Source organism: Neomonachus schauinslandi, chromosome 5, assembly GCF_002201575.2.
Source record: "Neomonachus schauinslandi chromosome 5, ASM220157v2, whole genome shotgun sequence".
Lineage (NCBI taxonomy): Eukaryota > Metazoa > Chordata > Mammalia > Carnivora > Phocidae > Neomonachus > Neomonachus schauinslandi.
In genome coordinates, this window is record NC_058407.1 from 144,036,587 (window position 1) to 144,052,017 (window position 15,431).

Below are 15,431 nucleotides of genomic sequence, written 5' to 3' on the forward strand. Positions count from 1 at the left end.
AGATGCACACATCACACCACACAACACATGCACATGCATGTAAATACACCATACATGCACTAAACACAGATCTGCACACAACACACATGTGCACACTCACCACACATGTACGTGTACCGTGAGTGTGTGTGCATGCATGCACACGTGTGCACCTAGCACACACGTGGCCCCACACACACATGTGCGCACACATACACACGTGCGCGCACACCACCTTCAGCCATTCCCAGGCCCGACATATCATTTTAAGCCTCTACTCATCCTTACAATAAGCTCACATCTAATAATGGCTCCCTCTACGCTGGAAGCTTGGGGCTGACTGGCTCGCTGAATTCTCACACACACGAAGAGCTTGGCTCTTCATCATCCCCATTTTCCAGATGCAGAAAAGGATGTGTAAAGAGGTCACAGTGACTGTCAGAGATGCCGTCATGCTATAAATGAACCCAGAGCCCAGGCACATCCCATGGCATCACCACAGTGACCCTGCTGTCTTCACAGCTGCATCTCTGGCCCGACTCCGTCTCTCCCTTGAAAGCCCTCTTCCTCTAGGTGAAATAAGACCATTTGCTCTTTCCCCACATAAAGCCCAGCCTGATGTGTGTGTGCCCTGAAATCATTTGCTCGTCTACTTTATTTAGCGAATGCCAACAACCATGACAGACACTGGCAATAGAGTAGCGAAGAGAAACCAACTCCTAGAAGAAGTCCCATGAAGCCAGGCACCACATCTGTCTCGCTTGCTGTGTCCCTATGGCCCAACGTGTCCCTTGCTACAGAGCAGGTGCTCAAAATCCACTTGATGACAGAAACGGAGGAATGACTGAGCAGGGACAGAGTCAGAGGGAGACGGCATCACCTTGCCGAGTTTCCATCTGGAAAACAACACGAGGATGTGTTCCCAGAGGAACCGCTCCGGAGCCGCATCCACTACTCATGCTGATGACGTCATGCATTCAGTCAACATGCAATCATTGACTGGGCTCCTGCTCAGTGCAGTGCCCGGCGCCGGGTGCTGGAGTACGAGAAAGAACAAAATCCAGGCCCTGCCTGTAAGGGGCTTGGCTGGCAGGAGAGCAAAAGACGATCACAGAAGAGTGTCCTAAATCTGCTACGAGGGAGTAAACTACAGGGTGAGGGTTTGGAGAGCCAAGGGGTGGGATTCCTAATCCTACAAGAGGGGGCAGCGTCTAGGGAAAGTGACATCAGAGCAGAGACGTGAAGTATGAGATGGAACTAGCCAGATGTGCATTCACAGAAGGTTCTGGGACACGTGTTCCGGGTGGAGGTGTCAACATACACAGGGTGCAGAGGGGAGAGAGAGCAGAAAATGTTCGTTATGGCTCACATGTGCACTGAGCCTACGAGACCAATGGGTGCTGAGGCCACAGAAAGAGTTCCTCTTGTGTCGTGTTAAAGAGCTTGGATTCTATCCAGAAGGTTTATTGATTCCATTCATATAATGTAAGAAAAAAAAAGTAAATAAATAAAATGCTTCATGGACCTCAATTTGATCCTCTGGAAGGAGAATAGGACTCCCAGTCGGCCACGTACAGAAAGGTTACTCCACTTGGTAGGAGACAAAAACGCAAGACAGAAAGCATGGTGGCACCAGGGTGGCCCCTTCCCCATGTATCGGCCACCAGAAAGGTCCCTGGAATCCTCATGTCCAGCCTGGAGGCAGGGGGCATGCCTGATCAGAGATGGAGCTCACCTGCCTTGGAAGCCCCAATCCATCCACGTTCCCTTTCTGATATTTTATCACTTGTCACCTTTTCTTTTTTAATAAATTCCTATTTTTTAAATTCCTTTACTGGATTTTGTAATATTGATCACATTAAAGCCAATATTGTAAAACCAGCAAGTAGGGCAGGGAAAGGTGAGTAAGAGAAGGGGCAGCCAAGTGGCAGCCATGTCTCCTTTTTGCCACTGGTAGGAGCAATCAACACCAGAAATGCTTGGCCAAGGCAAGAGCAGAGTTGGAAAACATGAGGTTAAGTGTGGCCAAGTTACTGCTAGAGGCTCTGACACTCTTAGAAGCCCTTCGAGGCTGGGCCTTCACTCTCCGAGGGATATTCTTCCCTCTCTCTCCTCCCCTGCACCTTTCAGAATTCAACACAGTTATATTCAGGTCAGATCACATTGAGCACCCACTGCATGCCAAGTACTAGGACATCAGAGAAACGCATAACTAAACATCAAGTTCCACGACTATCTGGAAATTCGGTAGAGGGCCAGTATGTGGTTTGAACTCAGATGCCGCCTTCACTCCACCCAACATAAAGACGTGCTCAGCGTTCTGTGAGAATACCAAAGGAGGTTTCAGTCATTCCATCCAGAAAGGACTGGAGAAGCTTTCAAGAAGAAAACACTGGGGGCGCCTGGGTGGCTCAGTTGTTAAGCGTCTGCCTTTGGCTCAGGTCATGATCCCAGGGTCCTGGGATCGAGCCCCGCATCGGGCTCCCTGCTCCGCGGGAAGCCTGCTTCTCCCTCTCCCACTCCCCCTGCTTGTGTTCCCTCTCTCGCTGTCTCTCTCTCTGTCAAATAAATAAATAAAATCTTTAAAAAAATAAAATAAAATAAAAAAGAAGAAAACACTGAAGGTTCCCCATAATAATGATCCCTACCATTTAACGAGCACCTATTATGAGTCTAATGTTGTACTAGGCTTTAACACATCATCTCATTTGTCCTCACGGCAATCCTCCAGGACGATTTGTACGTCAGACACTTGGTCACCTACCCAATAGCCATCCTCCTTCCTAAGAGAACCGCCATCTTGTTCACCATCCTCCATGCAGTCCTGTATGATTTGTGTTCTTCCCCAGCCCAAGTGGTGAGTCTTGATTTCTCTAACCCAATGGCAGCGGGTTCAAGCATATGACTTAGCTCTGGCCATTGAACTACGGTGGAAAATCTGCTGCTGCAAAGCTTCTGAGAAAGGTATGTATACTCATTCACCAAGACTCAAAGCATGGATGTTTTCTTTGCTGCCTCTGGGTGTTGTCCTCAGCACCTAACACCTAGATAAGCAGCATCTATCTGAAAGCATGGTGGGATCCAGCCTAAGAAGGAAAGCCAGTATCTATAGATGTCTGAACCGAAAGACAGAAGGGGGCAGGGGAGACCCTGACTACTTAATAACACTGAGTTGTTGAATTAACCACCTCCAGAACCACAATGCCCCAGACTTGTGGTGTAAGTTGCTTTTATATGTTTTCCATTACCTGCAGCCAACAGCATCCTCCATGACACAGTGTCACTGGCCCCACTTTATAATTGAGCACACAGAAATTCGAGACTAGTAAGTGTCAGAGCCGGGATTCAAACTCACGTTTTTTGGCTCCCAGTCTTGTGGTCCTTGCACCTTGACATTGCAGAGGAGATCCAAGTTTGTAGACAGAAAGCGGAGCAGGTGGGGGCTGAACAGTCCTGAAAATCAAAAGCAGGGACAGTGGGTGTAACGGGAGCCAGGGGATTATGAAGGTGGATACATCCCCATCCCAGTGGCTCTGAGACACCAAGGCAGAGTGGCTTGCATTGTGCCTCGGGGGCAGCACTAAGTACCCTGAGCTTCTCCTTCCTAGGGCCCAGGGGACACCATTCCTCCTGTGCTGAGAGCTATTGTCTCATCAGCAGGAAGGGTGTCCCACGTACGCATGCCTGTTTCAGACAATGAATTCTCTAGCACGCTATATTCCAGGAGCTGGTACCCAACGTTCTTTGTGCGCCTGCAAAGTGTTGCACGATCTGCCCCTTCTTCTACCACCGACCCAGCCCTCTCTCATCACACCCCAGCCAGCCAGCCCTCTCTGCTACTCGAACACAGCAAGTGCGTCCCAGGTTCCCTAAAATCTGCTTCCTTCCCATCCCTCAGGTGTCAGCTAAAATTTCCCCGGTCTAGAGAAGCTTCTCTTGAGATCCTACCCCCACCACAGAAGAAACCTGGAAAGAGAGACAGACAGACAGACAGAGACACAGTCTGACTTTGTCTTCTGTATCTGATACTGTGAGAAAATCCTGGATGCTCTAAAAATAAACATCCTACATATTGGAAGTACCAAGTGCAGAATGCCATTTCCATGTAAATGACCCAGCTGAGCAAAGCACTGACTCACCCCGAGAAGCATCTACCTGGGGAAAAAAAAATGTTGTTTACAAGAACAATACCAGATGTTGGCCTCAGAATGCCCTGCCTCGACATTTGAAGGCTACCAAGGGAGATACAGGGACTTGAGGGCAAGCAAAGCAAAAGTAGCAGGACGAGGTTCATTTAGAAGTGACTTTACATATTAAGTTAATTCCCTGTGTAATTCAAGAGTCTGATGGGGGATGGGGGAATCACCGAAAGAATTGAGTCCTTTACAAGTGCAGGAGAGAGAGCAAGACCCATAATTCCATCTACAAGTAATCATAGTTGAAATTGGTCGTCTCTGATTTGAATAATCTTGAGGGCAACGTTATTTTTAATTGTGATTAGTGGTTATAATGTGCTAATAAATAAGACTAGAGACAAGGTAAAACCTTACCTTGTCCCACAAATGATCTGGAATCAAGACCGCTTGAGGCCGGGAAGGCTCTGGATGGGAGGAACGACCCCGCCACCAGGACAGATGCTAAAAGACGATTTTCATGAGCTTTTGAGACAGAAGGCTTAGTGTAAATTTCCTCTGCTCCAAGGTCAATCAATTCCACCATAAAAAAGAAGAAAGAGAAAGAGGGAGAGAGGGAGAGAGAGGGAGAAAGAGAGAGAAAGAGAAAGAGAGAAAGAAAGAAAGAGAGAGACAGCCCTGGGCTGGCTTTCCCTTAAGGCCACTCTTTGGTTAAAGAAAGTCACTCATGCATAGTGACCCACTGCAAGCTTCCCCTCTAGACATTTCGAAGATCTTCTCAGTGGTAGGAAATTTTTGAGGTGGTGGTGAAGCCAGTAAGTAAGAGACCAACCCCTGAGCCAAAAAGGCAAGCAAGCCAAGATGCCGGCATGACATGGGTCCCGAGGAAAACTCTGCCTGAGGAAGTGTGTGAGTTTCCTAGGGCCGCTGTAACAAACTAACCCAAGCACTGTGGCTTCACACAATGGAAATTTACTCCTTCATGTTCTGGAACCTGGAAGTCTGAAATCAAGCAAGGGTCCCATCTCTGCCTCCCCTGTAGGCTGGCCAACCTCCCTCCAAGTGGAGGGAGCCCTCATGTGGCATTCTCCTCCAGTGGCTCCCTCTGTGTCTCTCCTCTTCTTATCAGGACCTCAGTCATAGTGGAGGGACGACTTTCATCTTAATGGCATCTCCAGACTCTATTTCCAAATAAGGTCACATTCACAGACACCAGGGGGTCCCACCTCAATGCTCCTTTCACAAAGGACGCGATTCAACCCACAGAGGAGGTGAATTGCTAGGGTGAGGGAAAAAGGCTGGTTGCAAAAACGAAAGGAAGGAGGGAAGACGGGAGGGAAGGGAGGGAGAGAGATACTGCAACATGGAAGGGAACTTAATTTATATAAAATATGGTGGGCATTCATTACTTTTAGTGATACAGCTATTTCTACCCAATGGATCATCACTTCAATACAATTTCCTCAACTTGGTTGAGTCATACAGGTCTCTTTCTACTTTGTACTACCTTAAGACCCCAGGTCAGAGTCACTAGGGGGTAAACAGCAGGAATGGGATCTGGTTACCTTAATTCAACCCCACCCGAGGCTCAGAGAGGTTCAGTGGTTAACCAAGGTCATGTTGCCATCACATGGCAGAGCCAAGATTTTAATCCAAAGACATGTTCTTTTCTTTACACTGCAAAGGTTACTCTAAATGTTTATTCCAATGAATGAATGAGTGCCCAAAGGAAGCAACTATCAAGTTGCACATGATGTGACTTCCAGTTCTTCCTGGAGATGTTCTGGGCTCCGGGAAAACACAGGAAGACCATCTCCCTCACCCACACGGCCCAGGGCTCAGCGGAAATGCAATCTCAATGCTCGGAGGTAGGAGTCAGTCTCTTCAAACATCAAGCCATCTGACTGAAACAACCCTTTTGTCCTGCCTTCTCCTCCTCCAGACAGAGGCTGGGGTTCAGCCTTGCTCCAGAACTCACCTATTCTGCCTCTCGACAATTGCCCACTGCACCTGGACTGCAGTAATATTCTACTTCTTGGACCAGAGAAACCTAGATTGCGGTTGAGGGAAGAGACTACTAATAACTGAGCTAATGTGTGTAATAGGGCGGGCCTTCAAGGAGAATGCTGCGCATAGTAGGATAAGTATTGGTATTGCTATTAGCTATATGATCACGACTTATTTGGCTGATGGTATTCTTTTGCTAGAGCTGCTACAGTGGAAGAGCCACAGATGGAGTGGCATAAACCACAGAAGATTCTTTTCTCAAAGATCTGTAGGCTGGAAGTCTGAGCTCAATGTGTGGGCAGGGTTGGCTCCTCCTGAGGGCCATGAAGGAGGGATCTGTTCCAGGCCTCCCTCCTTGGCTTGTAGAAGGCCATTTTCTCCCCAGGTCTTCCCTCCATGCCTGTATCAAAATTTCCTCTTATAAGGACACCAGTCGTCTTGCATCAGGGCCCACTCCAAGGACCTCATCTGAAGTGAATCACCTCTAAATGCGGTCACATTCGGACTCCTGGGGGTAAGGACTGCAACAACGAATTTGGGGCTGGGACACAATTCATCCCCTCGCGCTGAGGTTTCCACGTGCCACTTGGAGAACTGAGGCACAGTTTTAAAAATCAAGTTTAGGAAACCAATTCCAATGACTCAACCAACTTTAGTTTCATTCACTGTAAGCCCTGGCCTCTCTGGGCTTGGGCTTCCCGACATAAAACAAAGGGGTTTGACCCAGAGGATTGCCAGGGAAGTAGAAAGGTAGACCCCTGCTCTCACGCTACAGTTTGACCGTGAACTCTAAGTTCCCACCTCCGAGTATAGGTTCAGAGTCAGAAGTGTGAGGGAATTCTGGCTGGGCTTCGAAGGATGGGTAACATTTAGGCAAGCAGAGGGGAGGAGGCAGGTATACCAGACAGGAGTAAGAACATAAAGGATGGGAGGTAGAAAGCCCATTTCTCCCTGCTCTGCCCGTATTCTCCACTCCCAGATTTGTCAAAGCAAACACAGTTTTGAGCACACCATGCAGACTCTCTGATCTGGAGTTCAGAGCCCAAGGAGACACAGGGTGCAGTGTCCCTCTCTGAAGCACCTCTTGGTCCTTCTGGAGTGTTTCCTAGTCCCGTGTGTCTGTGTCTGCCAATTATCATACTAAGCTAATGGAGGGGAGTTAACAGGAAGTGTCAGAGAGTTTTATAAAATTATCTTGTCAACTCTCTTCCTGTCAGTGCGCATAAGGGAAGCAGACAAGAAAATGATATTGTCATTGAATAGTTCACTTGAGATCTTCATCTCTTATCACTCATCATTACTCCATATTAATTGCTTTGTATTGGCAATCTCTGGCTGTCAGTTACTCCATAAAGGATCTTGCTGAGATCCTGGCTGGATGGCATTCATTAGGAAGCCATTTGAACAAAATTTAACTTGAGCAGATTAACTGGAACCACCCACACCCCACCTCAGCCCCCCATTCCCTACCTCCAGGCGAGGTGCAGTCTGCAAGGGGCAGGTGGAAGGGGGAGGGCATGGGCTTGGAAGACACATAGACCAGAATCCTGACGTGGCTCCTCCCCAGTCCCATTGCATGGGCACACCACCTCACAGCTTCCTCTTGTGCAAGACGGGTTAGCACAACTGTTTTTGGTGCATGGCTGATCAGGGTTTGAAGTGTATGGTAAAATACTGGACATAGGCTTTGGCACAGAGTTGGTGCTAATATATGATACCCATCAGTATTTTTAATTAGTATAAAGTGAATGAGAGAAGATCCGATGGACTTACCAAGATGAGGCCACCTCTCCTTTCAAATACTGCCCGGTGCTCTCATTTTTGCCATCAGGAGGGAAGAGAAGAGCTGGGCTCCGTTTGACCCAGCAAAATAGGTTCCTACTAAGAGCCCGGCGTGCCACCCACTCCAGGGACAGAGAGGAGCGTGACCTGCGATATCCATCAAGTCTTTGAATACACCAGGAGCCCTCCAGTCACAGAAGCCCATGCCATTCCCTCTGCCTGGAATGTTCTTTCCACTCTTCACTCTGTTGACCCATGGGAAGGTGTTATTTCTTCTAAGCTCAGTTCACACATGCCTTCCTCCACCAGGAAGCCTTCCGTGATGCTCCCAGGGCAGTGCTTATGGTGCATTCTTGCAGCTCTTCTCACAGTTGTGATGGTACATGGATGGTATGACCCAGGGACTGCTCTTCTCTCCCAAAGGTCACAAGCTGCAGGAGGGCAGGACGATGTGTGTTTTCTCCACTGTTGAACCCCCAACACCTGGCACCCTGAAAGGAAGGGAAGGCAAGACTTCATGGGAAAGAGCCAGACACACACACACACACAAGGAAGTGCAAAAGGATATCATTGCCCCTGAGCAGATGCAACCCAGATGCCACAGAGATGTCACCTTATACCTCTCCTCCTCGGAACTGTCGGCTCAGGAAAGGGCAACTCTAACTGCTACTTTGTCATCAAGTGTCCCTGCTTTGGGGGAGGGGCCGGCAGCCCTGGAGTCGCGAGGCCGCGGCTTTCCTGCCATTAGACCCACTCGCTGCCCCCTAGGAGGGATGCTTCATGACATCAGACCCTTTCCTTCTCCTTGCACACCTGGCATGTAGTGGCGTGCAAAAAATAAGCTGAAGAAATGGATGAACGGATTACTAGATCTCAGGCACTGGGTCACTGGCAGATCCCACTACTTCCAACCAAATGAGCATAAAAGACACTCTGTCCTAGGCTGGATTTGGTCCTTTGGGATTTGGGGCACACCCCCCCTTCCCCTCACCCTCCTCCCCGGCCTTGGATGAAGAGTTGCCCGTGAAACCCATCCACTTCCAGACAAACAAATCCAGACGCAAGAGGGGCTCTGACATTGACCTTCATCGGCTCCTTCGCATTGCAGGTGGAACCACTGAGGCTTGGGGTTCAGAGCCACGAGAGGCAAGGTGGTCCAGGGAGCCCTGAATTAGGCAGAGAATTAGACCAGAATCTGGGGACAGACCTGGGCTGTGCTGCCGAGGTGCTGTGTGATCTCGGGCAAATCACTTCACTTCTCTGAGCCTCAGCTTCCTAATCTATCAACTAGGGGTGACGATAGAATGCAGTGCATTGGAAATATTTGAAACCTCCAAAGTCTGGACATGTGTTCGTTCCCAAACTGGCCCAGTGCACACAGGGAGGACAGAGAGAGTTCGGGGCCCCTCCAGACAGGCAGGCGGAGGGGTTAATAAGCAAGGGGACTTACTCTCGGGGCTTGTCCTGGGTGCTGCGAGACCCGTGAATCTCTGCACCTACCATGGGAATCCTAAGAGTTTCCAGAAGGACCCTAGCGGGGCTCTGCCATGTCTACAAGCCAGGATGGTCTCCACCACACCTCACTCTCCAGGCGGCTTCCTTTTAGTGGCTCCAGCTGTGGGGATGGCGGAGGCAGAGAGAACATTCCAGCTCTGGTCAGCTGGGGTCATGCCCTCTCCATGACCTCCCCCAACAAAGTCTTTTTGGATCAGCACAAAAGCTTTGGAAAGGACTCTTGGAGGCAGTTTCCACTCATTTTGTTTCAACAAACATTTAGCAGACCCTGTAAATTTCCAAGCTCCATGGGGGAAAAAAAAAAAACGGCCCAATGATTTTAAAAAACATTATCCACAAAGCCAACAAGTGTAGGAAAAGCGCTCAAGATCAAAAGTCACCAGGGAAATGCATATTCAAACACAACGTCACTTCACCCCTGCCAGAATAGCTAAATTTAAAACAAAACACGCTGACAATACCACATCTTGGTGAAATTGTGGAGCAACTGGAACTCTTATATGTTGCTTTGGAAATACATCATTCATACCACTCCTGCGCGGGGGTGGGGGGGTACCCAGCTGTTTCTTATAAAAGTAAACACATACTTGCCTTATGATCTGACCATTCCATCTCAAACGTCCGGGATAACGTATATTCACAAAAGGACTTGTACAGAAAATGTCTATAGCAGCTCTATTCATCATAGCTGATAACTAGAAATAAAAGCCAGGTGTCTCTCAGCAGAAGAAAATAGAAGCAGACTGTAGCCAGCAAGAAAAGGAATAACCTGCTGGCATGAGGAACAGCATAGACGCATCTTCCAAACGTGATGCAGAGGGACGTAGGCATAGACAAAACAGTATGCTGGGCGTGATTCCATCCATGCGAAATTTCAGAACGGAAAGAATTATCCTATGTTGGAAAAATCAGAACCGTGTTTGCGTCTGGGGGCTGAGGAGGGGAACCTACTGGAAAGGAGCTTGAGGAAGCTCTCTGGAGTCGTGAGAATGTTCTGCATTATGATTAAGGCTTGAGTTACTCATAGATAGGTGTGTGTATCTGTCAAAATCTGCCTAATGCACATTTAAGATTTGCCTTATTTCACTGTTTACAAATTTTTCATCGAAAGAACAATCGGCGAACAAAAATTGGGGGGAAAAAGTAATATGACCAATACCATTAATGACCAATTCCTCAGAAAAGGGCTAATATGTTTATAGTTCTTGTTATGGTGTGATAATAATAGACATCAAAAGGTCTATTCCCAAATATCTTCATCTGTAGACCTACCAGAAGCACGACAATTCCAGTAACGAAAATCCATCAATTCGCAGTAGCAAGTCACAAATACAATAAAACTATTGAAATAAAACTATCTGTAGACGAAGGTCTTCCTCCCGACCACCACATTCTACACATCACACCCAGCCACCTTCTTTCTCTTCCGGAGGTCTGGGTACGGCTCTGGAGACCGTCCCCGGCATAGGCAGCCACCTCACCCTCTGGATGCCCAGCCCCCACCCCCGCACCTGCTAATTGTAAGAAACAACATATGGCAGGCAGCCTGGCTGCAGACCCCGCTGGCTCTCCTGACTCTCAGCCCAGCCGTGGAGGCAGGTTGCATGCTGAGCCACTGGGATCGAAGAGGTGTCATTAGAAAATGATTCATATCACTTGGCCTTAATGAGGATTCACACCCGAGGGCTTCCAATTACCCAATCGATGGCGGTAGTGCTGCTCCCAGCCAGGGGCCCCTTGCTTTTCCTTCCCTTCTCTAACGATATTTGCAAGGGGGTTGGTCGCACTCTTTTCCCCTCTCCTCTCCAGGGCCTCGCCAAGCCCAGGGAGGAAATCAAACCAGAAAACCATCTCAGGAAGTCCCCTGGTCTCGACTGATGAGTCCTACATGGCTGAGCTGCAAGACGGGAAACTCCAGGTGGAGCCCATGCCTAGAGCAGCCCCAGCTCTGGGAGGTGACATGCGAATGGGGACCAAAGGGTAGGAAGGGGCTGGTCATTCCAAGGCCAGGGAAAGGACAATGTAAGGAGGATGAGGGGACAGCATGTGGAGGCCCCAATGCCAGGATGTTTGAGGGGTTCTCCGTGGACTGTCGGGACAGCAGGTGGAGAGACTCCACAGCTAAGGTAGAGCTGAGGGAAGAAAGCACATGGCTTTGGACTCTGGGTCTGGCTGTGGACCCCACTTACCCACTCCCTTTGTACATGGTATTTATTTGGTGACAACGACAAGGTGTCCACCCACATTTGCAGTCACAATAGACCCGTATCAGCAATACGGCTACCCAGCCTGGGACTCACAGGCAACATTGCTAGCCCTTCCTGAAAATAAGTGAAGGATCCTGCCAAAAGCATGTAAGTAGTGTGTGTGTGCATGCACACTCATGCATCTTCCATCCGGGTCCATAAAACTTTGCATGTGTGTGTACCCCTCCTGTATGTGTGTGTGATTCACTACTTCCCAGGAATGACATTATGGCCCCAGGGGATGGAACAGCCACTAATAAGCATGAAGAACTTGAGACCACGAATGACCCCATGGAGCAGAGCTACCCAGTGGCCTGGGAGAGTCACCCTAGACTCTTCTCTCAGCAGAGAGAAGTAAACTTCCTTGTTCTTTAAGTAATTTTAAAATGTAACTAATTCTGGGTTCTGAATCGGGAGATCTCTCTGATACACCAGTTCAGCCTACTGCAGGCAATCCTGCTTGCTGGGATCTTAACCTCTGTGTATTTCAGCTTCTCCATCTACAAGGAAGAACCCCTTCTCCCCCCGGCTCTTAGGAAAACCAAGTGAGCCGTTATCAACCAGAGGCCCAGTGCTAACCGAAGGGAGGACTGGATTAGCGTGTCCTCCTATCCAGCACTCTGGCTCAAGTGAACCTCTCTGCAAGATGCCAGTCTCTGCTTATACAGTCTTCCCCAGCTCCCACCCATAGATCTGCTCCGTAGCTGCTTCCTTCCGGCTGATGACAAAGATGCAGGGCCTGTCATCTCACACAGAACCCTACATCTCTGCTGCCACCTATATTTTGGCAGCCCGCGGCAGCAGCAGGTGCCGATCGATCTCTCTGTTCTAGCGTGGCTGTCCCCCAAGGCTCAGCACTCTGTTGATATCTCTTTATCACTGCCTTGTGGAAGCCAAGTGGAGTTCACACAACTTTGAAGGACTTCTTTGCAGATTGTTTTGTGAGTCCGTCAGCCACCCAGCATAGTGCAGTAAAAATTAAAATGCATGGAGGGCATAGGATCACGGGCTACTAAGGCAGGAAGGTCCCCGCTACAACATCTCTTCCAGCCCCTTCGTAGCACAGACGAGGAAACTGAGGTCCAGAGATGAGACTTGCCAAGGTCACATAGAAAGGTGAGCAGGGAAGGAGCAGAAGCAGTTAAAATCAGATGTAGCCAACTTCTGAATTTTTAGAGCTTTAGCGAATGCTGCACGTGGACAATGTCCCTCTCAGACAAGGAGGAGTTTGGCTGATGAGACCCAGGTCCCCTAATTTGAAGGATAGGATGGGCCCTAGCTCTTTTGTGGGGAGTGTATCTCCTGTGCAAATGAGACCCAAGGTCAACAATTGCTCAGAATTAATCCTTGAGGTCCAGGATTAATTTAATGGATGTTTTTGGGCGCCTCCTATATGCCAGTCTCTGTGCACATACTGGAGATTCACTGCAGAGCAAAAACAAGGATGGCCTCTGCCTCACAGGGCCCATGGTTAATGGGAAGGGAAAGCAAAGAACCACATGATGAATTATAAGATCACAACTATGAAAAATACTTCCAAGGGAACACAGGCGGCACAATGAGGACTTATAAAAAGAGGAACGACCTGTGGTTGGAGGCAGGGAAGCCTTGCCTAAGGAAGGGCTCTTTGAGCTGGGAAGGCACTGCATGATTTGTTTGCTACCACCACATACGCCCATTGGCCCACTCAGCCATTCAACAAGCACTGCAGGCAAGGCCTCATGCAAGACAGACCAAAATCCCCACCATGATTGTTCTACCTTCTCACCATACTTGACACCTAAATTCTAGCCTTCCCAGTTGCCATGGCCAGCATATACTCTTCTATCATCTCATCCCGCAGCATTGGTTAACATCTGGTCATATTGCTAGCCATAATCAGGTGTCCTTGGATCAGATATGTGCTATACCAGGCCAGTTCTCAGTGCAAATCCCCTGAGAGAAGTGACTTTCACACTAAAGTGTGAATGACTGATACCCAGACCATGTGAAGAATGGCCAGAGGAACTGGGTGTGCATCTCATGGAGAAGAGATAACTCAGTGATGCATAGTCAACAATTTCAAATATGTAAATGACGGAGAAGAGAGCCAGGCTTCTTATGGAGGAAAAGTTACAGGGAGATAGATTTCAATGTCCTAGCACCCAGAGCTGCCTAACAATGAAATAAACTTCTTCACAAGGTAGTGAGTTCCTCATCACTGGTGGTATTTAAGCAAAGACTAGATGGCCACTTATTGAGACTATTTGGTTAGATGGTTTCTATAGACCTTTTGGACTGCTAGAACCTATTCTATAATTACATTTTAGTATTAAGTTCAGAACTAAAATTTTAATCTTCCTTCCAAAACTTGCTCCTTCCACAGACTTTCCCATCTCAGTTAACAAAACTCAAATTTTCTTTCTAAGGACAAAAGCCATGGAATCTTCATTGATGGCTCTTTGTCTTTCATACCGCATATCCAGTATGCTAGAAATCCTATAGGCTTTACCTTCACATACATCTAGAATCTATTTCTTGCCATCTCCATGCCTATCATGCTGGTAGAAACCACCAATACCTGCTGTATTTATCTAGATTCTCCAGAGAAACATAGGAGATGAGATATATATATATGTACATATATATAGAGAGAGAATATATATATATTCATTATAGTAAATATTACTGTATATTATATATATGTAAAGATATGGATAGATAAATATAAAAAGAAAGATATACATAAAGAAATTTACTATAGGGGCCCCTGGGTGGCTCAGTCGTTAAGCATCTGCCTTTGGCTCAGGTCATGATCCCAGAGTCCTGGGATCAAGCCCCACATCAGGCTCCCTGCTCGGCAGGAGGCCTGCTTCTCCCTCTCCCACTCCCCCTGCTTGTGTTCCCTCTCTCGCTGTGTCTCTCTCTGTCAAATAAATAAATAAAATCTTTAAAAAAAAAATTTTTTTTAAAGAAATTTACTATAAGGAACTGACTTACATAATTGTGGAGGCTAAGAAGTCCAAGACCTGCAGTTGGCAAGCTGAAGAGCCAAGAGAGCTCTTAAGTCTGAGTCCAAAGGCAGGAGAAGACCAATGTCCCAGCTCGAAGATAATCAAGCAGAGAGAGAGAGAATTCTTTCTTATTCAACTTTTTAATTCTATTCGGGCCTTCAACTGATTGAGTAAGGCCCACCCATGTGGGGGCAGGGTGACCTACTCGGTCTATTAAGTCACATGTTACTCTCATCCAGAAACACCCTCCAAAGACACATCCAGAATAATGTTTGACCAAATATCTGGCCACCTGTGGCCCAAAGTGACACATAAATTAACAATCACTTTCACTCATCTCCACATAGTACAATACCATGTGTGAGGCCCCCAAACATACACAGACCCAGTCCTCAAGGTGTATATATTTAAAAAAAGATATGTGTTAAATTATCATACAGAGTAAGTTTATAATTACAAGTAGTTTCACGGGGAGGACTTTGGTCCTATGAGAGGGTAGCTTCATTAACTCAGTACCATCAATTATATTTTAACTCATATAGTTATTGAACTGTAAAATGTTTAATTGGGTTGCACTAGCTCATACAATTCTCCCAGAAACCTGGTGAGGTGGAAGAAACAAGGATTCTGATCTCCATTTTGCAGATGAGGAAACTAGGACTCATCGAGGTAAACTGAGTCACCCAAAGCCACACCACCAGGAAGGAACGGAACTGATAGTTAAGCAACAACTCTTGCACAAAGACTCTAATTCAAAAGAGTTCCAGGCATTACTT